The sequence below is a fragment of the Lonchura striata genome, chromosome 13, assembly GCF_046129695.1.
Source record: "Lonchura striata isolate bLonStr1 chromosome 13, bLonStr1.mat, whole genome shotgun sequence".
NCBI classification, from domain to species: domain Eukaryota; kingdom Metazoa; phylum Chordata; class Aves; order Passeriformes; family Estrildidae; genus Lonchura; species Lonchura striata.
In genome coordinates, this window is record NC_134615.1 from 19,552,846 (window position 1) to 19,576,742 (window position 23,897).

Below are 23,897 nucleotides of genomic sequence, written 5' to 3' on the forward strand. Positions count from 1 at the left end.
CTTGCTGTAATCTAAGGCTGCTGTGCAATTCACATTTCATACATTACACTGTTTCAGATCTCATTTCTTTCATGCCTTATTGACAGGAGACAGCACCTTTAGGAAATTCCTGGAAAAGGGGTTGGCCAGGGACTTAAGGGGTTATTTAGGAAAATCGTACTTGAGCTCTCAATAAATGGGTTGGTCACCAGGAAGTGCTGCCGTGCACCAGTGCAATTCCAGGTATTTTTCCCCAGACATATGGATACCACTTCTCTTTGTCAGAAAGAGAAAACCTTCTGACCTCATTTTCCTGCTGCCTGTGTGTGCAGTGCATCACACAAAAATGGGGTGAGGGAGCTCCCCTTAACCAGACCTTAACTCAGCTGGGTGAGGGGCCTGACCCAGGGGATCTTTGGCTGGGGAATGGAGCTGCAGCCATGGAGGGAGCAGAGACATCTCCAGTGGCAGCACAACACCCTTCCCTGCTAGAAACAATGAGGGGACCAGTACCAAATTTATTCCTCACATTCTGGAAACCACGGGGAACCAGTTCCACAGAGGTATCAATTCATTGCACTGCAGCTGCCAATATAGAAATTAATATATTTCTATCATCCTGGAGCATAATGATTGCCATTTCACAAGCTGCAAATCAGTTTGTCTGGATGCTTTCTGAGCAAGGACTTCTTTGTTTTGGGCTGTTGTGAGAAAAGCAGAAGGGATTTGGAAGTGCAAGGAAGGATTCAGAGCCCCAAATCCTCTGCTCTGGTAGGTCTGTAGGAAACCTTCCCCACAGGATCTCACTATCAGACCCAACCAAAACAAACAGCTCAGCGATGTGCCCCTGTTAATTGGAGATGTTACTCTCTCACTCCCGCTTCAATTTTAGCAATGATGAATGCTGGTAGTTGACTGAAGCCCTAGAAAGAAATCCCATTGTGCAATCATGTTTTTACAAGAATATTTTTGGCTTCTGAAAGTGCACTTAACACATCCAAATTAATGGAAAAGAGGATTCTTCACTGAGCAGCCTCCCGTGCCTGCTCTTCTTAATTTGATACAATAGCAGAGCGTACATTGAGATTAAAATGCTCTTTTGGATGCTCAATAGCAAGAAATTATTCAGCAAAAAAACAGGGCACCATTTTCGTGATATCTCTTGCAAGTGACGATAATCAAAGAGCTCCATTTTCCTTGCTGCAAAAAGAACACAATTCCTACATACTTCCTTTTTTTTTTTCCCCTAACAGAAGTAAAGAAAATTAAATAAAATCTAAAGCAAGCTGTGGACTAATTATCCTTTTCTAGATGAATTCATATTGTAAAATAGCCTATTGAATGCATAATGAGCATCATTACCACCAAGAGGAGGAGAGTGGAGCGGTCATCCCATCATTATCAGCGCTTATTTCGGGAGCGAAGCGGTGCCAAGGTGAAGCGGATGCTTTGTGCCCTGGACACCGAGAAAACAAGCCAAGCTGAGAGCCTCAAACTTCTCTTTATATTCTGAAGCACCTCACCCTGCCTCCAGCTGTCCTCGATGGGCTTTGAAGGCCTCGGATGCTGGCTGCAGCTGGACACGTGTGGTTGGGATTGGCAGCTCTTCCACCAGCTTCTCGCTGGAAACAAAGGGCTGGGCTCTGTCTTCTGCTGTGGGAGCTTTGAAGGGGTAATGTGGGTCAGGGCACTCATCAGGGTGGATGAGACAATTCCCATCCATGGCTTGGGGAGCTTTTTTCCATATTTATAGCAGTGTTCCCTGCTTAGTGGTATGATTTCCTGAGAGAGGCTCAGCCTGGAGCAACTTTTTCTGCCTAAGCTCTAAGCTGGGCAGCTCCCACAGGCTGACAGTGACTGCCTCACCTTTCAGCAGGGCCCCCCTCTGCCCTACACACATGGGCTGCTGCCCCTGGTCTCCCTGCAAACCTGGGGGGCTGCAGAAAAAAAATTCCTATTTGTCCTTCCTTCCCATCTTTCTATCCAATGGATGCCATTGTACTTCCACAGAGATGAAAATATTCAAAGAGACTAAAATACTCCTCCTAAGTTAGGAATGTGCCTAAGTGGTGTTCTCTGCATATTTTCCCTGCTTTCAAGTGCTTCCCAGTCTGGATGGCATGGGTCCAGCTGAGGTGATGGCCATGGGGACAGCTGCTCCCCATGTCCTCCTTCCAGTGTCACCCTCGATCCAGCAAATCTGTTTCATGCTCTGAGCCTAAGAAGTCATCTGTAGCAGTTTGGCCTGGATCAACCTGAATGAAAACATCCAATCAAGCCCTAATTGTGACAAATTATATTAGCCTATAGTTGTGCAAGTTGCATTGCAGCAACTTAATTCAGGCTGTGCTTGGGAAGCCGGGAGAGGCTGAAGAGGCACCGTCCACGCACAGGGAGATGTGTGGGAGGGTTGAGCTGCCCTCCTCACTCTGCTGCTCCTCCCGTGAGCAGACTTTCATCCCAAAGTGCTTTTGTGCTGTCAGCTAGACACTGTCCAAGGCACTTGAGGGATTAAACAGGTTAGTCCCACTCTGTGGAACTCACAGTTTGATGCTGGCTGAAAGACCTGAGGAGAAAGAGCACCTGGCTTGTGACACAGGAAACTGTTAAAGGGAGCTGCAAGAAAGAGGAATGTGTTGGGATTATGTGTTCCTGCCCCTCTATTCCTCATTCCTACAAGGAAGATCCACTGGACCTTCAAATGGTTTTTCTCTAGTGCAAAATATGATAGTGAAGAAAAAAAAAAACAGGAAAGAAAAGAGAAGAAATACTAGAATTAATTTCCCTACATGACATATTTTAAAGGGCACTGTCAATTTGCTTTATAATTACATTTCTAAATCACTGGAAGATTACACTGAAAGGTGAACTTTGCAAAACCTGAATATTTTTATTAATTTTTTAAAATTAAAAACCTTTTTGGGGATTTAAATACAATCCGTCTGTGCTGTAAGCCTGTGTAACAGCAACAGCAAGGAAATGGATAGGATATGCTAACCCTTGTTCCTGCTCATTTGTACCTCTCATTTCCCACTAAGGCTACTAAACCTTAAAAGATTTAGCAGCTCCTTCTCTAAGGATGAGCAGCATGCTTAAGCACAGGTGCTCAGGTCTCCCCAAAATTTCCACACTGGCCTCATTCCTCAGGATCGTGAGAAAGGGCTTGAAGTGTTAATATTTGAGGCAAGAGGTTTATTTTGCTATCCAGTTTTTGAGCCCTTCCAGATATCCCTATTTCATGCCTTCAGGCTTTTCTCTGCAATGAGGAAAGCTCAAGGTGTCTTAGCTGAGAGCTGAGCTTCTCACCTTATCAAATTGCTCCAGGTCTGAGAGAGAAACCAGGCGTCAAGAGAATCAGCACGGAGATCTCCAGCTCTGCCTGTGGGGAAGAGTTTGTTCTGGAAACACTGGAAAGAACCAGAGGGATGTGATCTTGCATAGGTGGGCACTGTCTGGGTGCCCCCAGCCTCAATTCCACCTCCTTTGCAACACTTTGTGAAAATAAGCAAATCTTGGCTGAATTTGTGCTGTAGACACTCAGGGGACACTCGTGAAAGGCACTGGGTTAAGCAGAGATGTGATTTAGAAGTGCCCTGGCTAAAGCACATTAAATTTTAACATCACCACTCCACGTTGACATGGGGCTGTTTTCGTCTGAGCTCCTTTTGCTGCGAGATGAAATCCAGTTTAACTGATTAACTTTCCCACCTGAGCAAACTCCCTGCCTCCTCCTAACAAGGTACAAAAATAAAAGCACAAAGCAGCTCAATGTTGTAGTGGTTGTAGGAAATGCTGGAGCTCCCCATGCTCATCCACTACAGGAATCTATATTAGGTTTTTCAAAGTCTTACAAGCACAATGAGCTAATGCAGTCTCTCAGTGCAGGTGAGATTTATTTCTCTCGTTCTCAAATATATACGGGCCCAGATTCTCTGCTTGTTTAATCCATTGGTTTACATGGATTTACAGCAGATATTGGCATTTGATCTATGGCTGGGCTTGGTCTTTTGGCTCTAGCTTGAGTGAAGGAATAAAGTTCAGAGGACAAATTAATAGAGAGAAAAATTAGCTTTTCGTGTATTGAAGACAACAAAATTGCAGCCTGCTATCAAATAATCATCTAAATAAATAACCTTGAGAAAACCAATTACTTACAAAGGAGGAAGCTATTGGCAGAGGTGTGAGTATCCTCCTGCTGCACCAGACTGAAAAGCCAATATTTATGTATAAAATGGAAATCTGGTTACTGAAACAGCATTGCAATTCACCCATTGTAATTAAAAAAATAACAATCACGATTCAAGATAATCCTCCAGGTAATCAAAAGCTGGATCAGTAGCAGGTGCTGGTACTGAGCTGTGCCCTTGCTGGCTTGTCCCCAGTGCAGTCAGTGACAAAGCTCTGACTGCCAAAGGTGGATGTGATGGCTGATGGGGCTGCTTAGCCCAAAGGGGCACGAGGCAATAACCTGGAGAATCTGGGGACAAAAAAAACCACCCAACAACCCTCTACCTACAGCAGGGCTCCTCACATGATATGTTCAAATATATGTGTGTATACAGCCCATTTGAATGTGTTACATTGGAAATTTAGGCTTTATGGCCTTGAAAGACAAAGAACATCAAATGACTTTGCTTCTAATATGAGCACGTTAGTGATTTTAACAGCATTTGGTCTACTGAAACAAGATAAGGCCTGGAATAATGATAAGCAGCAGTTCAAAGATTTATCTAAATATGTTTGGCAGCTCCCCGCCCTTTGCCTCACGATGTGAACATCCCACAATTGAGACCATACCCTGTAAATTACCACCCTCTGTGGGGTTCTCACGTTAAATTATTCCAAATGAGCAAGGCCAAATGCTCTCAACTTAGCCAGAGATAATCAACTAATTTAAAGCAATTTCCAACAGTTCTATTTTTCTGCTTCAGGCTCTTCAAAAGACAAACAAAGCCACATAGGAAATTGGCATGGAAAGGAATAAGAATTGTCACCTACTGCTTGTTGTTGCTGGACCAGCTTTTGTGTGTGTTCCTAATTATTAGGATTAGCAGTGTTGGATACCCAGCCCCAGCCCCCTCTGGGATTCAGCAGCAGCACTGGACATTGTGTTGGAAGCTGTAGGGATGAGATTTTATTAGTCAGGCAATCCATCTCCTGGTAGAAAGCTGAAGGAATTAGTTTCACTTCCAGGGCTTTTTAATTATGGTCAAACACAAGAGCCTCAGTCAGACAAAGAAGTTGCATTACCTGCTGAAATTTCAGATCGTGGCACTCTCTCCTTAAGGCATTGTGTTTGCTGTCTGCATTGACTTTCAATTTACAGTAGTCGTTTCTTCTTGTAGCTCAAGATAACAAATTTCACTGTATATTCAGAAACTCAGTGCAATGTAGATGAAATTTCATAATTTACATAATCAACTTCTGGGCTGAAAGTTCTGGGTTAAGACATATTACTGAAATAGAAAGGGTTTTGCTTTTTTCTTTTGTTTTGGAAGGTATGACCCATCATTTTGCACAAAATTGTATCGTTCTGCCTTGCTGTTTTCAGTATACCCCATTATCAGTCAAACTAATAGGCCTGGAGAATGAAACCCCCAAAAGAAATCTACCACATTAGTGAAATAAATACAGTTAATGATGATAATTAAGTCACTAGGGATAATTGAGAGATTATTCAATTACTATCTATAATTCTTTGGCTTGTGAATAAGATAGGAGTGTGTAGAACTAATCCATTCTAGCAATAATAACAATAATTAAAAAATTAGTAGGGGGAAAAAGCACAAAAAGCCCCCAACCCACAAATTATTAGATTTATTCACAACTGGAGGTATTTTGTCAGTTTAATTGCCTAGCTGTAGAGTTTTTCTAGTCTGGAGTAATTTTTTTAGGCAGCTGTTGCAACACTGGTCTCTTGAGGATGGGGAGATATTCTGGGTCACTGAATTCCCTGATGAAATTCCTGATTCCCTGGAGAGGCCCTGCTGTCCCCTAGATCCAGACTAAGATGGACACATGTGCTGCTAGCAAAGGTCTTACAGTAACCACAAGTGAACTGATCCAAAGTAAGAAGAGATGGGATCAGTCCAGGGTTGTGCTGTGGGTTCTGATGGTAAATTTAGGACAGAAGCACAGTTCCAGTGGGCTCTGCCCTACAAAAATCCCCTCCCCATGGACTGCAGTGCCCCTCTTTTGTGTTGGTGTTGCAGCCAGGCAGTCGTGCTGTCACAGAGCTAAGGAGAGGTGCTTGACCACCTTGACCAGGTCAGGTGCTAAGAGAGATTTTGGTCCCAAATATTTCTCAGCCTCAGCCTGTGTCACACTAGCTCGAGTTTTCTAATTTAGCAAGTGGATTAGGGACAAGAGCCAAACCCCAGGCAAACACGGCAGCACTCTGGGGAAGTTTGTACACTCAGGGATAGGAACCATTTTTTGGGAGGTAGCTACATTTTTGTTCTCACTTTCAAGCATTTGTAGGGCTCTGCTTGGCACAGGTAATTTAAGGAGATCTAAATATGGCCCCCAGCAAGTCAATTAAGGATGTGTTTAATTTTAACACATAGTTCCTTTGGATCTCATCCATGGAAATCAATGGCAAGGCTGCTGGTGGTTTGATTGGCTTCGGATTAGAGCCAGCAATTTTGATTGTAGAGATCGAATGCTTGAAATTAATTATATGACTAATGCTTCACTGGATTAGGGAATCAATTAATGGAAGTGGGGTGCTTGTTAGCAGATTTCCATTAACTTTCATGCAGATTTTTCTCCTAAACACAAACTGCATATTCATTACCCTTGGATGCATTTAGGTAGGTTGGAAAAATAATAAGGTGGTTGAAATAACCAGAATTTTCTAATGAAGCTACTGAAAGGAGTGTGGGATTCTGTGCTGGAAATTAAATCCTTGTATTGGAAGACCTTGTGCCAACTCCTCATACCAAATAGGTAAGTATCAGAAAGCTTTTCCAATCCTATTTAAGCCAGAAACTCTTCAGTCTGGGATTGACAGACCTGGAAGGCAATCGTCTTCACAAGCCAATCAAAAGGATCAGAAATGAGCTAGCAGATACAACCCTTTCTCCACACATCTTTTCTCATCTTTGAGTAGCTGCTGGAGGGGAAAGCATCCTTCAGCACTTCAACTCCTGCTTAACACAGGCAGCTCTAAGTACAAGAACACCCCTGCTCCAACCTATATCCATTCCTCTCAGCCCAGTGAAACCTCATTTCATGTTCAAAGCTCCCTATGGACTCTGAAAACACTCCCAAAATCAGGTTCTGGCAGGTGCAAACGTCCTCTGCTGAGGTCCAGAAGCTGCTGTAGGAAGGGATGGCTCCTCAGGAAGGTCCCAACCTGCCCAGTTAGCACAGGCTTTGATGGACTGCACTTTATAGCAGGATGCTTTTGTTTCTTGGCCACAAATGGAGCCCTGGGCTCTGGAGAAATTCCACTCCTAATGGTCCCCAGAGCCCTGTCCCCAGTGCTCCCCCAGCCCACAGCCCTGGGCCCTGGAATGGGAGCTGCCTCTGGGCTGCTCCGTGCAGCTCCTCCGTCAGAGCAGTGCATTAAAGCCACAAAATGTTTCTGTAAATATTGCTTCACACTTGGGTGAACAAAGCGTGCTTTTATCTGAGGGAGAGCACAGGGTGTAAATTACATTTTAATTGAGGAATTGGAAATACCAGCTTTTGCTTTTTCTGGTTTTTTTTTTTTTTTTTTTTTTTTTTTTTTTTTTTTTTTTTTTCTTTTGTTGGATTGTTAGTGGGGAGGTCTCCCCTGAGCCTCCTTTTCTCCAGGCTGAACAGCCCCAGCTCCCTCAGCAGCTCCTCGAAGGACTTGTTCTCCAGACCCTTCCCCAGCTTCACTGCCCTTCTTGCCTTTCATTGCCCATCTTAACACTTTGTTCTTCTTCAAGGGTCTTTGCATTTCCCTACCTCTCACACGTCACTGCTGTGCCCCAAAGGACCACTGTTCATCTAGGACTTGACAGGAGTGCGGGATCCTGTAGGATCTCTCTTTTTCCTGCTGGTGGAAACATCCAATTGCTCACAGCCCAAGCAGAAAGCCTCCTGGTTTCTGGGGTCTCAGAAATCCCTATTTGCAGGGGAGCTCCCTTTGGGAAGGGAAGTGGAGCACAGCCTCATTCCCCAGGGCAGTCAGTGAGCTGTCAAACGCAGGAGCTGGACATGGCCAGACAGGAGGGAAAGGCAGGAAAGGGAGCAGAGGATGGAGCCAGCTGTGCTAAATCTCTGCTTCTGGCAGGCAGCTTCTGCTGGAAGGGCTGGAGAGAGCCCAGGTTGGAGTGAAGAGCTGCATCCCCCTGCAGGGGATGGAATGGGAACATGAAACACTTCCAGCTGGGAGCTGAGACCCACAATTGCAGCTTGCACCCTCCTGCTCAGGGGGGTGAGTCAAGCCCATTAGCCAGCTAATCCTCACAACAGGCTTTTGTGAGGCTACTATTTCCTTCTGGGGAAATGTATGATCTACTGATTACACAGCATCCCAACATGCCAAATGTATGCTTGAAACCAGTAAACAATAAATATTTAATTAGCTGGTCATTTAGACAATAACAACAGGCAACAATTAAACTGGCTTTTGATTTCCCCTTCATTTAATTGTCAGTCTTGTATAGTCAAAGTTAAATGCCAACTCTTGCCTTGACCACAGCCTTTAGTAAGGCTGTTAAGAGAATATTTAGGTTTGATCTGAGCTTTTGATTTCTGGCTCTGATTTCTCCTGCCTTTGCACCAGTTGTAGGCATGACTCAAATACCATTAATTTAATGTGGGCTGAATGTGAAACTTAGAAGCTTATTCTTTCTGGCCTAACAGTGCCAGCCAATATTTCAGAGAGCAGTCACACTTGGAAATACAATTATGATTCAACCTGAAATTCCTCATCTCCTCCACTGCCATCAGGACTTTGCTCACCTCACAGGTCTGTGTACACCTGATGTTTCCCCACAGGCATCTCCTTCCATCACCATCTGTGTATTCTGCTTTACTCCCCCACTGCTGTTTCCCTGCAGACCTTCCTCTCAACCCCAAAGATTCTTCTCACCAATTGGTGACACATTTCTAAGTGGAAAGGGGAAGAAGAAAGCTATTTTCCAGCACCCAATTATATTTTCCTGACACCTACTTTTGCATCCACAGCTTCTGTATCCCAGCTCATCTCCCCACTCTTTGTCTTTGTGTGAATCACCAAATTTTTGATGCCAAAATTTTTCAGGTGGAAGGTCGCTTTGGCAGGTTTCCTTGGTCTGGAAACCAAGCTATCCCTACTTCCCGTGTTAAGCAACAAGACCCAGAGCAGACGTTTGGCAGTGTGGGAGGAGGTTGAGGTGTGACTTTCTGCCTTACACTGCATCTACCCTTAGAAAATAAGCAGATTTACACAGCTGCCAGCCAGGGTGTGCAGTTATGACCAGGAACTGAACATGGATTTTGTCTGGTTGAATTCAGAGCACCAGACTGCAAATGAGGAGCCTTGGTGCAATCACAGCTCTCCTGCTGGATGGTCCCTGACTGCAGACAAGTCATTTCACATCTGTTCCCCTTTCCATCCTTTCTGGGTTGTTTAAGTGAATGTGAGATCTTTAGAGCACGTTAATGTCACCCTGATGTACCCAAAGGCATTTAGCACTGTGCAGTCCTGACACTGTTTGAGACATGGAAGCACTATTTTAAGGTACCAGGCTTATAAATATTGCCCCTTTTTGCATTTTCCCCTTCACTACCACAATGAAACATCCTGCCCAAAGTCCCCATGCAATGTCAAACTTTTGATTCAACAGTTTTAGCAAGTCTTGTTAGATTTTGGTGAATATCGAAGTTGGTTCCAATTTAATTTTGTCTTTGTTGGGAAATGAAAACAGAGCCTTCCATCCTCCCATGAAACACAGGTAACATCCTTCAAAATAATGGATTTAATTATAAAAGTCAGCTTTGGATCAAGTCTGCTCTGTTTAGACCTACTAATCAGAGAGTATTTACAGAGTCATGAGGACCTGATAAAACGTGTACACAGTTTTAAATATGCCATTGTAATGCATTGTAAACCTTAATTTGAAACAAGACAGCTTAAAAGCTTTATGGATTTGACTGATGATACACCCTCGATATTGATGGCTGAACCCAGCATGCTTTCTCTTGCTAACAACAAAGTTCAGAATGATAATATATTTTATAAAAAGCTTTACTCTTACGCTGCTGCAAAAGTGACTTTAAATAATGATAATAGGCCTGAACCAGAACGTCACACAGAAACAACTCTGGAGAAGATGAATTTCCATGCAGCAGGCATGGATGCAGCACAGGGATAATGCACCAGCTCTCCAAAATATTAGCATCCCACAAAGCAAAGGATGAAAGCATTTTGGATCCTGAGTGGATCAAACCCTCCTTTCTCCAGGAATGCAGCAGGGCTGCAGGGATGTGTGACTTTCCAGCAGGGTCACATCCCAGGAGACCAAGCAGTCTGAAAATCCTGCTGGCAGCACTGAGCCTTCTCCCCATGAAGAGATTCTCTTCTGTGTCGGGAAGAGCAAAGCCAGCAGTCTGCTTTAATAATGCAGAATTAATGAATTAATTTTCCTCTGCTAAACCTGGTGGTGTGATGGGATGTAACAGAGCCAACAGCCAGCGGAGCAGCAGGTTATTCCCAAGAGGGGCTGCATTCCTGCCCATGGGGAGGAAGCTGGGTGTGAAAAAGCACCTGCAGAACCTTTGTTCTTCCTTCTTTCAGGCTTCATGCTGTCAGAAAGGTGGGATTTGGCCAACCTTGAATGGGAAGCCCCACTTTGCCCTGTGCTGTGTTAATTCCTGCACCTTTGAGATCCAACCTTCTTTGAGGTCATCTAAAGAAAGCCTGGAGAAACCAGGAGAAACCATTAGTTTGTAGCAAGAAACTCTGTCCAGCTCTCACAAATACATGAAATAGGCACAAAGAAGAGCAGGGAGCTCACAACTTCCAAAGGCAAGAGCTTTGCCAGCTCGTGGGTCTGACCCTGGTTGTGGGTGAGCACAGACATGGTCACCCTCCCACATGTGAAACACTCCTGGGCAAAACTGAGGGGCAGCTAAACACATTCAACATGAGATAATTAAACCAGGAGTAAAAATTCACCCTGCAAAGTAACTGGGTTAAACAAAAAGCTGCAAAGGAGCAATGAAAGAAAAAGTACTTTTTATATTTAAACACTGGCATGATTTATTCAAGCAGTGAGGAATGGTGAATTTCAAACTTGGAAATGACACAGGTTACAGGTTGTATGAATTAATATAATTATTCCACAAGGCAATAAGTTGAAAAGTTGACAATCACTCTTAAAATACTATTCAAAGACTACAGCATCTACAGTAAAAAAGACTTGCATGAAATATTGTCCAACAATAAAATGTCATGTGCAGCCTCCTGAACAGACAACAATTTCAAATTCTATCTTCATTCTTAAACTTACTGTGGATCAAATTTATAGTTATTACATTGTCACCAGAAAATGCAATATGCAGCAAAAAATACATTATGTCAACAGCAGCTCAAATTGTGAGGCAACTTTCAAAGGGAGACTTTCCAAACCCATCCCTTATTAAATTAATTGGTTATCTTTAAAGACCATATAATTAACATTTATGTGTCTTTACATTTTTAAAGCAAGCATTTGTGTTCAAATTTACCTTGCAAACTCCATAATTATAATACTTATGTGTGTGTGAAAGCTGTAGTTGGTAGTTTCAGTGTCTGGCACAGTTTTAGAAGTGAGAATTTATGATCTCATGAACTTCCCCATTGTAACCCAGATTCCTTGCTCAAAATGAAGTCAAAACAATTCAGCACTGTAAAATGGTGCAGTTTTATGTATGTTATTAGGGGTGTGTTTTGTGGAAGTAATAATAAGATTGAGGTTGAAATGAATCTCCATTTCCTATTACATATACACACAGATACAATGAAATGCTGGTTTTTATAAATGCAAAAACAGCTGAAAGGCCACCAATATAAAAAATGTATTTGTGTGCAGGAAACAGAATTGACAAAGACCCCACTTGTCCCTGGAAAATTGAAGATTTGAGGTTTGAAGAGAAAGGACCAAAACTCTTACCTCCTTCATTCAGGAAAGATGCTGTATTAGAGAAAAATGTGTAGAAATGTGGTGAAGAGAAGCACCAACAGCTGCTGGGATGTGTTCAGACCCAAAAGGGAAAGAGGATCTGAGACCATTTACTGGGCTGAGTCTCATCAGAGAAATGCCAAGTTTCTTGTTCCTGATGTGGGTTTGGTGTTGGGTAAATATTGCATATTTCCAGGTTAAAAACTACACCCTTTGCTCCTTGTAGGGGTCTTCAAGATCTAAAGTGTTGATAGAAGCAGCCCAGACCTTTGGTAGGCACCAAAGTAATTTTGTGCCCAGAGAGCACATTTCAGAAATGTGATTATTATCATTGCTGGGCTAAAAATGTGCTAGGCAGTTGGTGGAACAGAAGTTAACCCTCCTGTCCTGACAAGCTTGCAATCAAAGGAGCCAATTTTGCAGTTTTGTGTACACTGGGATGGCAGTGGGAGGACAGAGCTGCCACCAGAGCTGTGGGACCCCAGGGAAATGTGAACCCCAAGGGTGAGGAGGAAGCTGTAGGGATGAGAAAGGCTGAGCAAGACCCTTGTATGGAAATAAGGTCCCTTCAGCAGTCAGTAAAAAATTTCATATTAGTCTCTTCTGGTATTAAAATCTATGAATATGGGAGAGAGGGAATAAGAATGAGATGGGAATTTATGACTTAAGTTTTTTTATTTTACAAATGTATGCAGACTCTGGGAAAGCTGTACTGCTGATTTTTAACTCTTCCTCAAATGGACACTAAATATTTCCGTATCAGTAGTTCATCATTATTTATCATCTTAAGAGAAATGCTGTTACCACCTTTGGCATAAATGTTCCTTACTGAGCCATGCAGTTTGGGGAATATTTTCCTTTTTTCTTCCTCGCCTTTTGTCCTTTCATTTATGAATCCTGGCAGTTTTGGGGTTTGCTCCATTCCCCCAAGTTCATGTGCATCCACTGTCCCAAGACACACCACATTTAGAAAACTGATGATTAGCAAGTGGATTTCCCCCTCTTTCCTGGTGGAGAATAGAAAGCAAGTTTTCAGGTATCAGCTACAGCTCTGTAGGCACATTTAGATCACTTCATTTTCCTAGTTTCAAAGGGCCACTTGATAAAAGTTAATTAGAATATTGCTGTCTGGGATGGGGAGGCCCACTGGGAGATGGTGGAAACATCTCATTTCTCACAGCACTTCAGCCTGAAAGCTTCCCAATGTGACTTTTATTATTAATAAACACACTGTACAGTAACTATAGCACACCATACAAAAATTATGCCTTTTACATGCAGCACAAATTTGAATCCTGTGTTGCTAAGCCTCCTGCATCACTCTGAAAAGAAGTTACACTGTGCCCCAAATGCTCAGCCTGGAGGTGTTGCACACACAAAATTACCACCAGTGTCAACAATAATGACAACAATAAATAGAGATGTGAGTCCAGTGGCTCATGCTGGGGTAGCCTGGTGTGCCCCTACACACTCAGCTTCATAACACATTAGTTGCTTAATTTGGTAAGCAAAGGGGACTGTGGGAAGAAACAGGACTGGTTCTCCACCTCACACATTTTGTGGATTTTCCTGTTTACACCTTTCCTGCCCGCTGTTCAAACTGACCTATGAGCCAATTGATCAGGGAAATAAACTTCAGCCCAGAAATCTTAACAAAACAGGATAGGAACAATTCAGAACTGCACAAATAAATAAACCCCTGACTCTGGCATATGTTGTGTGGCCATTTCCCCCGGGGAGTTTTTAAATAATGGGACACAGCTCCATCTCCCAGGCTGGCCCCAACAGAGCAAAACCCATCCTGACACCAAGTTCCTGATAAACAACTTACATTTGTTCCTAAATAGATGCATCTTATTATGCATGCTTAGGAATTCATTCAGATGAGGAACAGCAGGTTGGATGACAGCATCTCCTGATGACAGCTTTAGGTGTTATGAAAATCACAGCCCTGACTTCACTGAAGCCCCAGGACCTCACCTGCAGCTCCCCCGTGACACCAAAGCCTGATCAGGATCTGCAGCCTCGGGGTGCTGCCATGCACGGGGGCAGGATGGGGTAGGGCTGCACATCTCAATGTCTTCAGAGCAGATGATCTTACCCTTGCTGTGCCCTGGCTCCCCTCTCTGCCTCGTGGCCATGCAGGAGGTCTCCATGTGGAGAAGAAGCCTGACTTAATCATCTTGCACAGCTCAAATCTGTGCCCTTCATGACCCCTGGCTTTCAGAGGAACAGTATTTAGCTCCCTAAGCCAGCAATCTGCTTGGCTGTTGAGCTCAACAGGAACACAAATAGGGCCTCAGTCCAGAGGAGAATATTTTGCAGAGGCAGCTAAAATTAGGATCTGGCCCTGGGAGTGTGTTTGCAGACATCTGGATACAATGCACAGCAGCACCACTTGTGTGGATCACCAGCATAATTGCAATAAATAATTCAAGAAACAGCAAATGATGCTGAAAGTGAAGCCTCCAGCTTTGCAACCAGCTGATGGCACTATGACCTGCAGAGGGGACACCTGCCACGGTGGGATCTGGGGCTGGGAGCACTGGGGGTCCCCAGGGTACCCACAGTGACCAAAGGGGGCTGCAGCTGACAGCCAGTCCCTCTGCCAGCCTGGCTTCAGCCTGTAAATTTGTGACTGCAGCCTTTGTGTCCCAGGTGGATTCCTCAGCTCCCTTCAAACCCACAACTTTCCCCAAACTGAGGAACATTTGGGAAAAGTAAGGAGGGTCCCCAGCTGTGCAGAATTGCACCACGTGGGATCAGGAGGTGAACAAAGCCCTGTGTGTGGTTCTCTGTGCACAGCCTGTGTGGGTGTTTGGAATTAACCATCCTCCAGATTCCAAGGTGAAGCCAGGCAGGAATTTTCCTTTATGCCCATTACTCTTTTCTCTGGCAATCAAGACCTTGGCCTGGAAAATATGTGATAACTCACAGATAGAAGGTGTAAATACAGGGGGAGTGGGGAGGATAATTCCTCTCTGTGCTGGTGACAGTCTGCCATACATCAAAACCTCTGACACTTCAGCACCAGCAGCCCGTGGTCTGGTAGAGGGACTTGCCTTCACTCCTGGTTGAAAAGCAAATCTGAACACAGGGATGTGAGGAAAAGAATCTCTCTGGAAACAAAAGAGTGAGTGGAGCAGCAGTATCTCTTGCTTGCTTAGAAACAAACAGCAAAGTTCTTTAATCAACTAAGGAAAAAAAGAGATAAAGCAGGTCAGATGGCACCACAGCAGGCAGAGGGGCACTACTGGAATAAACATCCAGCAAAGCTCATCTGATCTCCCCCAACCAACACAGCCACTTTTCATCTGGGAGAGCTTATTAAAAAATGGGATCTTGGAGACACACCTTTTCCATCTCCATACCTGTGGTAGAGCAGGTCTTACCTTTGTAACAAAGCGTGAGCTGAATTTAACACTCCAAACTCTTCCCTTTTTAGATGATTAACAGATTAACATGAAGTTGTTTCTCCCACTGATGCATTACAATCTCAGTTTCATAAAAGTCAGTGATTGTGGTTCACTCCTCAGTGCACTCAAAACTCTGAGTCATATTTGAATTACAGTTTTGCAAAGGCTCTGCATACATATAATGGGCACCACCAAATCTGCCTCCTTCCTCCCCCGCCTCACAACTTAGACAATTAAAAACCTATATACAAAATGTGGCAGGTGAAACCCATTTGCAGTGAAGTGTAATTATACTCAGAATAATGAGCATATGCAAAAGATTTCTTCTTGAACCACTGCCTACCTTTTGTGAGGCTCTGAGTCACACTGGCATCACTTTCCTCACTATATTTTTTTTAGTTATTACTATTGCTCTTAGGCAATATAGCTGTGGAAAGAAGGTTAGGTTTTGCTTTTCATCCCCCGTTATCACTAGCAACATCATCAGCTAATCTGCTCCTGGCAATGACCTACTTCAGGAGGAAGCAGGAAAGCTGGGTATTCTCAGGTCTTGAGTTGGAAATCTCCTATTTGCCCTGTAAAAGGATGTCATTCCACCCACAAACCATTGAGAGACACTAGAAATGGCAGCTCATAGAGTTTATAGAATTCCTTCTTCGTGCCTTGAAGATAAAAAAGTAGACACAGCTCAAACAACCAGAAACTGTGATTAAATGTAATATTTTCCCCCTATCTAGGAAAAAAATTTACAGTACAAATACGTAAAACATCCAATAATCTTGCTCTTAATGTCCTAACCCTTCTCCTCAAGCTCTTTAACACATTCAGCATCTATGATTTTCTCCTGCAGAGCTCCACATATTATGACACTTCCTCCACGAAAACATAGAGGGGATGTAGTGGCAATTTCAGCAAAGGCATCACAGAGAAGCAGCAGACAGGAATATTACTGATCAATGGCAAAAAGATTAAAGGTAGTAACATCCTTATGGCACTGTGCTGAGCAATGAGTGAAGAAGATCAAAGGGATTATCAAGTGCAAAGAAGAGCTTGTGGCTATTAAACTGACAAAAAAGGAAATCCCGTGGGAAATAGGAACAAAACTCTTAGCAAAAGACAAGGATCAGATTTTCTTGTTTCACTAAAGTGGAGATGTTGGAGGGACAGGTGTCAGGAGCTGCAGTTTCTAACAGTGCTGATCCTTGAAGGGCAGAGGGATGAAAAGCTTGGAGGAAACGTCACCAGGAATGGACAGAACCTCTCCAGACACTGGAACACAGAAGCCTCCACGAGGAGCACAGCCCAGGTCAGGATGCAGAGAGATTTTAATGCTGAAATCATATTTTATGGATCTAACCTAAGAATGGGCATAACAGTGTCTACCTAAATTTAAGGTTTTTGCTGAAGAGGATTTAGCAGATTTAATATTGAACATATTTTAAGTGTTTTCATGGATAACAAGCAAGAAGAACGTGTGAGCTGGATTATGAATCTTATACTCTTTTACAGCATTTATAATTAACTCTAGGTCTATTTCTTTTTTTCTGTGCTACTGGGAAGCAGTCATGCTGTAATCTTCTAATTAATAAATGGCTCAATAAATCATGAGATCTTTTGTCCATGGAGAAACTTACACATACTGTCAGAAATATTACACTCTAAAATGGGTAGTAGGCAACCAACCATATTTTTACTCCTTCTTCACTTTTTTTTTTTTAAATTTATATTTAATTTGAAAATGTTTAACGACAAAATTAGTCAAAGAAATTATCCAGTAAGAGATAATAACTGTACCAGTTATTATCTCTGGGAAAACTCTCATTGGCACCCAAGGGTTTTGTGATGCAAAGCCCAGCTGCACCAGAGCTGTCCAGTGACAAGGACATCCCATGGCTCTTGTCTTGGGCCATTGCTTCATTCACACAACGTGTTTCTGGGGAAAATTCTGGTCCAATGCACAGAACAATGGGGAAAAGTCCTGGAGATGTGGGCTTGACCCCTCACCCTGTGCTGTGAGCATCCTGCTCCACCTGGGCCTTCTTTTTGTCCTTGGTTTTTTCATCTCTTGCTCACTTACACTGAAAGCTCTCCCAGCCATGGGCCTTCTCTCCCTCCATGCTTGCAGTGCTCACATTACTGGAACATGAAATCAAAGAGTGATAAAACTTGTCACAGATCAGCAGTGAGTGACAGGGACCTGGACTTTGTCATTCACCAGCTAGACTTCCCTCCTGTCACCTCCTCCAGTCCACTCCCTTCCCCCAGAGAACATTAAAATAGGCATTTGTAATTGTGTTTCTGGCTGTCACACACATAAACAAATACCTTCCACTGTGAGGGAACTGAGGATCCTTATCTTCACTTTCTGAGTGGGGATGTGAGAGCAGAGACAGACAGGGTGAGACTTTTCGGCCGAAAACATGCATCCCATATTTATCCAGGCCCTGGCAGGGATGTGACAGGGGTGCCTGGGTGCTGTGAGGTGCTCCAGCCTTCAGCAGCTGATGAGGGGGTGCCCTGTTCTCACCCCTCCCTCCTGAATTTCTGCTCTGGTGGCACGGGACATGGGAATCCACAACCCCAATCAAAGCCCAGTGGTTTGAGGCAGCTCACAAAGATCATAACTGAGAATGATTCCTGAGAATGGCAGGAAAAAGCAGCTCCTTGGAGGAGATGCACTACAGGAGCTCACATCTGGAGGGCTCCTGGCTTCATCTGTTAATAGCCACTGCCAAAGCAGTGAACCTCAAGCTCTCCCCATATGTTTTTTCCCCTTGTATTTTATCATCCCCAAAAAGAAAAGTTCATTATTATGAACTATATACAGTGAGTAGTCTGTATCCCAGCAGTGTGTGAGAGCTGCAGCCAGCTGTGACTCCTGAGGGAAGGTGGTTACAGTGCCTGTGGAGGTGTCAGGGTGCACAAAGCAAAGCAAAATAACTCACTTCTGTTGTGTAAAATAAAAAGTCTCTCAGAAAAAAATTGCTATATTGAGGAAACAATAGCACTGCATTTAAGACAGCCCCTAAATATCAAGGGAACATCAATAATTCTCTTTATTTTTACAATAGTAGAAGACACAGTTGCCTATATATGGGCTGATTGAAAAAGGAAAGGGGAATGTGCAACTGCTTCTGTTTGAAATCTTAATTATTCCAGTAATCTTTCAAATACAGTTCATCAGCTGGATATAAACACTATCCTAGCTGCAAGCATAGGTGTGAAAAGAGAAAAAAATCCCATTATCAAGAAATCTGCAGCTCTGAAGACAACAGCTTCCCACACCAGCAAATTTCTAACTGTTCTTTGTTACTGCTGTTAGCAATAGGTTATGGAAGTAAATGATTTCCTAATGCAGGATGTAAGATATTCATTAAAGAGCGGGTAGAAGAGCATTAATTTACCTTTTAAAACATATTAGGAGACAAATAAGGCAATGAATTCATTAGTATGCATGCATTGCCTCAGCTGATCAGGTCAGACAAGCTCAGCTGTGCCTCCAAATGCCTGCACTGCACAACACTGCTGATAGTATTAACATTTTAATAATAATTGTAGTAATATTTACTGATAGGCAAAGGCAGGATGTGATTTACTGCAGCAGAAATCTTGGGTTTTCTATCTAGCTTGTTCACAGGTTCACACCACCTCTGTGAATAATGCACTTAACTCCTACTGCTGCCTATGGCCAGCAGCAAAACACGTAAAACAACAACAACAACCTGTTTAAAAAACAGCCTGAAAACATCCTAAAAACAACCCAGGGAGTCTGAACAAGTCAATATTGCAAACATCCTGCACTAAGTGGGAGAGCAGCTGAATAGAGGTGAATAAAAAGGGGGACAAACTCTTTTGTTTGGTATACACAAGAAGTAAATAAACTCTATTCCACCCCAGATAAAAATGGGTACACTTGTTGTAATTTATATTTTACAGCAACCCCCCCTTAAAGCTTCAGTTCCTCCAGCTGAGATTCCTGTTAGACCCTTCCCTTGGCCACACCTGTGTGCACTGATAAATCCCTGCTTTGAAAGCTGAATTATACTCTGCTTTGGGGTCTCCAAACACGGGTGAGATCTTCCTTCACATGCTGGCCCAATGCAGTTTTAGTGCACAAGCAAAACCAACGCCTGAGCACTCTTTGATCTGGGTCTCGTCATGCCAAAGCTGTGTGCTATGTCAGAAAATCTGCTGTGGGAAGGGCTGGATGGTAATTGCCTGAAGTTACTTTAAACTGAAGTTGCCTGCTGAGATTAAGCAAGAAAATGCAACAATATCTGCATATATTTATTCTGAAAAGCAGAATCAGGGATGGTGAGGAGTTTAAGGAGTGTGATCCCAGTCCACTGAGCCTGAGCACACAGAATACGAGTTTTCAAAGAAGCTACTTCAAAGGCAAAAAGAGAAGGTAGAGACATCATGTGAACAGATAATACAGGGGAAGCAGGGCTTAGCAGCTGATTCATTAAGTGCATTTTTGCACAGGATTTCTGATGCAGCAGCTCACAGTGACACGGGGCAGCCACTGCAAGGCAGAGGATGGAGTTGTCTCCTTGGCTGGCTGCTCCCAGCCTCCTCCTGATCCAGCAGCCACTCTTACACATCATTAAGAGACAAGCTCCCCACGGGGACCACCACTGGCCTCATCAGCATGGAAAGCAGCCCTCCTGCCCTGCATCACTGAAGGCTGGAATATTCCCACACTGCCTCCATCTGAAACACCACAGCTTTTTAAGGCAGCTCTGGGATTTTCATGACCAAAATAACACATCCAGAGAGGGTCACATCAAGGATTTCTGATGTTGAGAGCAGCCTGGAAGCCAGGTGAAAGCACAGTTCAGCCCATCCAGAGATGGTTCATTGGGGATTTATCTTAAATGTTGGTGGGGTGCTCAGAGGGAGCCCTGAAGATATGAGCTTTAATTGAAAAGGGATTGCAGGGGATATAAACCAACCTAAATGTCAGGGCACTGTTGTTTCCCCTAAAGGTCAGAATGAGCATACTGAAACCACAAGTCTGAAAATGATACCTCTGACAGTGCTGTTCCAGCCATCCATGGGTACAGAGCAATGTTTATCTATACCAGCTAGGAAAACTGGCAGAGAAGGATGGGAAACCAGCCTCACAGAGGGCTGGGACCTGGATAGAGCTTTTTGGATGCAGCTGCAATAAAAGAGTCTTCTGATGCCTTCCCAAGGCACAGCCCAAGTTATTACAACAGCATTAATTTACCATTAGGGCTTGTTGCAACCAGAGGGGAAGATTTTGATTTTTAAAAACAGAGTCAAAGGAAGGCAAGAGTGAGAAAAAAAATATATTCAGTCCTTTTAAAGTCTGACCTAAAAAGCCTTGCAGTGTAAAATATGCCCTAAAAAATTTATGTCAGGTTTCTATGGTTATAGGTAGGTATGGGTGTGATATAGAGCAAGCTCAGCCTGGCTGCTGCTGGCCTTACACGCCATGGAACTCAAAGAGCTCTTCCCAGTGGAAGGGCAAAGCCAGACTGGAGTCAGCAGGGACAGCTGTGCTGGCTGTGTGGATGAGCTGAACAGCCACAGGGCCCTGCCCTGTGCCCCAGCAAGGCTTTACTGGCATGGAGGAGGGAGCTCAGGGTGTCTCTGCTGCTCCCCAGCTCCTCTTGGGTTGGGCTGGTTCAGTGCATCCCCTTCCCCTACCATAGCTCCTGGTCCTGGAGTCCTGCTGGCCCTGTGAGCCTGGTGAGGCTTAACTCCAAAAGGGATTGAGAGGTGAAAAGTCCCTGTTCCTGACCAAGACAGTCCCATGGACATCCACGAGCAGCCCCTGCCCACAGCAGGCCGAAGTGCAGTGGCATCCCTGTGAAAATGATGGATTTATGGGATGGAATTTGAACAGAGGCAAGAAACTTTCTTTGCTTTATACCAGGAGAAAATACCAGCCCTTCTATCCAAGATAAAGGATTCAACTCTCCCGAACACCAAATGCTTGTTAAACATGGAAACAAAGGGTCTAAATCAGCTCCCACCCATGCAAAGAAAGCCCCAAAAACCAGATTAGAGCCCTGGTGTTAATGAGTGGATCCATTGATCAAGCAGTGTAATGGAGGAGCCTCTCTGAGTGCTCCTCTTGCTTTCTAAGGAGCCAGCTGTTATTTATGCAGTCTATTTACACCTTCTCTTGGCTCTTTATGCAAAGGAATTATTTTATATTGTAAACTCCCTCTCGTTATTTTCCCCTTACAAGTGCATGCACTACAGAAAGAGAAGGTAGGACAAAGATGTTTGAAAGAACCACATGTAGGTATGTTTTAAAGGCAGAAGATATTTCAGGTTGTCAGTATGAAATTGTCAGAGAACATAAATTACTACTGTCTGTGCTTTTCTCCTTCCTAAGAGGATTGTGCTAATTAAACAAGAAGAGATTATCAAACTTTGTCTACAGCTGATAAAATCCAACTACAAATTAAAATGCATGTAAAAGCTAATCAGTCACAAACTGAAAAATTAAGCTAGTGCGTTTGTAATGTTTGCAGCATCCTTTGTCCTTCAGACAGTGCCCAAATACTAAAATTTGGTTGATTCTAATGTTTTGCACTTTTGTAGAGATTTAGAGTTGTACATTCCACGCAGTTTTCTAAATACTCATCTTCTTTGCATGTTTAAGATTATGTCAGTAATTTGCATTCCCTTTTACAAATGGAATTGTAAGAGAAAAGGGAAAATGTAAGCAACTGGATTAAAATAAACTTTTGCCTCCTTCCAGTGCCAATAAGTTTGAAAAATTTCCTCTTGTTGTTACATACCTCTGATGAGTCACAGCAGCAGAGATGCCAAAATGCCACCAAAGAAAGGCTTTTCCCTTTTTATTACTGGAACAAGCAAGAACAAAAAGTTCTAGAAATAGAGAGGGAGACACATTCTCCTGGGTCCCAGCCTTGCTTGCACGTATGGGCCTGAGTCACTGGAGCTGTGATTAACCAGATCAAAATGAGGGAGTTGGTCCACAGTGGCACACCCAAGCCCCAGCACTGCTGAAATTAGAATTTAAACCTTGAGGGTACTAAATCAAAGTACCCAGTCCCCAGATATCCATCTGATCCTTGATTACTAAAGGGCATTTTCCTCCTGGATCAAGTCCACTGCAGTCCAGAACAGTGAGTGTGACAATAGCTAAAGGCTGAAGGAACAAATCTGAACAGAAAAGATAACCAAGAGGCCATGGAGGCTGGAAGAAAAATTACAGCTCTGAGCCACAGGACCTGAGGCCTGTTCCTTGGTTTGCTGCCTGCTGGGACAAGTCATGTTGTGTTTTTCCCTCTGATTTTTTTCTTGGTTGGATCACTTGACATTTCAGACCCCTTTTGAGAAGGGGCTTTATTCCACTCTAGTTTGGTGATACTGAACACTTAATATAGAAGTGACCTTTAGGACCTCTGATGATTGAAGTGTTAATTGTATAGTGAATAAAAAATAAAAGATATGTGGTGTCTTTCATCATAACAATCTCGTACCTTTTAAAGTAACTTTAAGTGTTTTACTTGTTGTTACAGTATTTATTATATCAATTTTTTTCTAGCTTTGAAGGATATCACGACTCTGATGGATCAAGATTCTGAAAAACACAGGTTCCTCCTCCTAAGCAGAGCACACACAAAGCAAATTCCCTGCAAAACCCAGTCTTGAGAGAAAAACAGAAGAACGTACATTAAATGCTTTTGCCCACAAGTCACCCTATTTATTTTCCAGTTGACATTTTAGCACTGCTTTTATATTTGCCCTGCTCTCATCAACTTGACTGGACATACCCACTGGTCAGATCCTGGTGGGAAAGCAGCCTGAGAGGTGTCTTTGTTCTGCAGCTGCCCTCACCTCTGACTCCAAGACCCCAGACACTCCTACAGCTTCCTAAAATCACCAGCACATCCATTCACCCCCCAAACCTGCCCACGCCCTGGGAGCTGGGTCTGGCTTTAAGCACAGAATCCTTTGTGCAGCCCCACTGTTCATCCCCCATGCAGAGCCTGCCTGGCTCACCTGCAAAGGGAACCAGCCCCTCCAGCCTCTCTGTGTGGCCCAGCACAGCCAAAATCTGGATTAGCACTGGCTGGGGGTTCTTGTCTCAAAACCTCGTGTCTTCAGGTCACTCCCTGGCGAGTGCCCCATTCCAGCCTCTCGTGCTCCCTCCAGTCACAAACTGAGATCCTGCTTGTCAGGGAGAAGAATAATTGCAGGTCTCTGGTTTTGCTCTAGTTTAAAGTGGAGTTAATTCCTCCTAGTTCAAGGTGTTGGAATAACAAATTCCACGTGTCCCTGCAATTGCTTTGGCTTTGCGCTGTGATTTGTGCCTGAATAAGGTCCACTTAGACTAGAAAACACAAGGGTAGTATTTATTTAACTGATT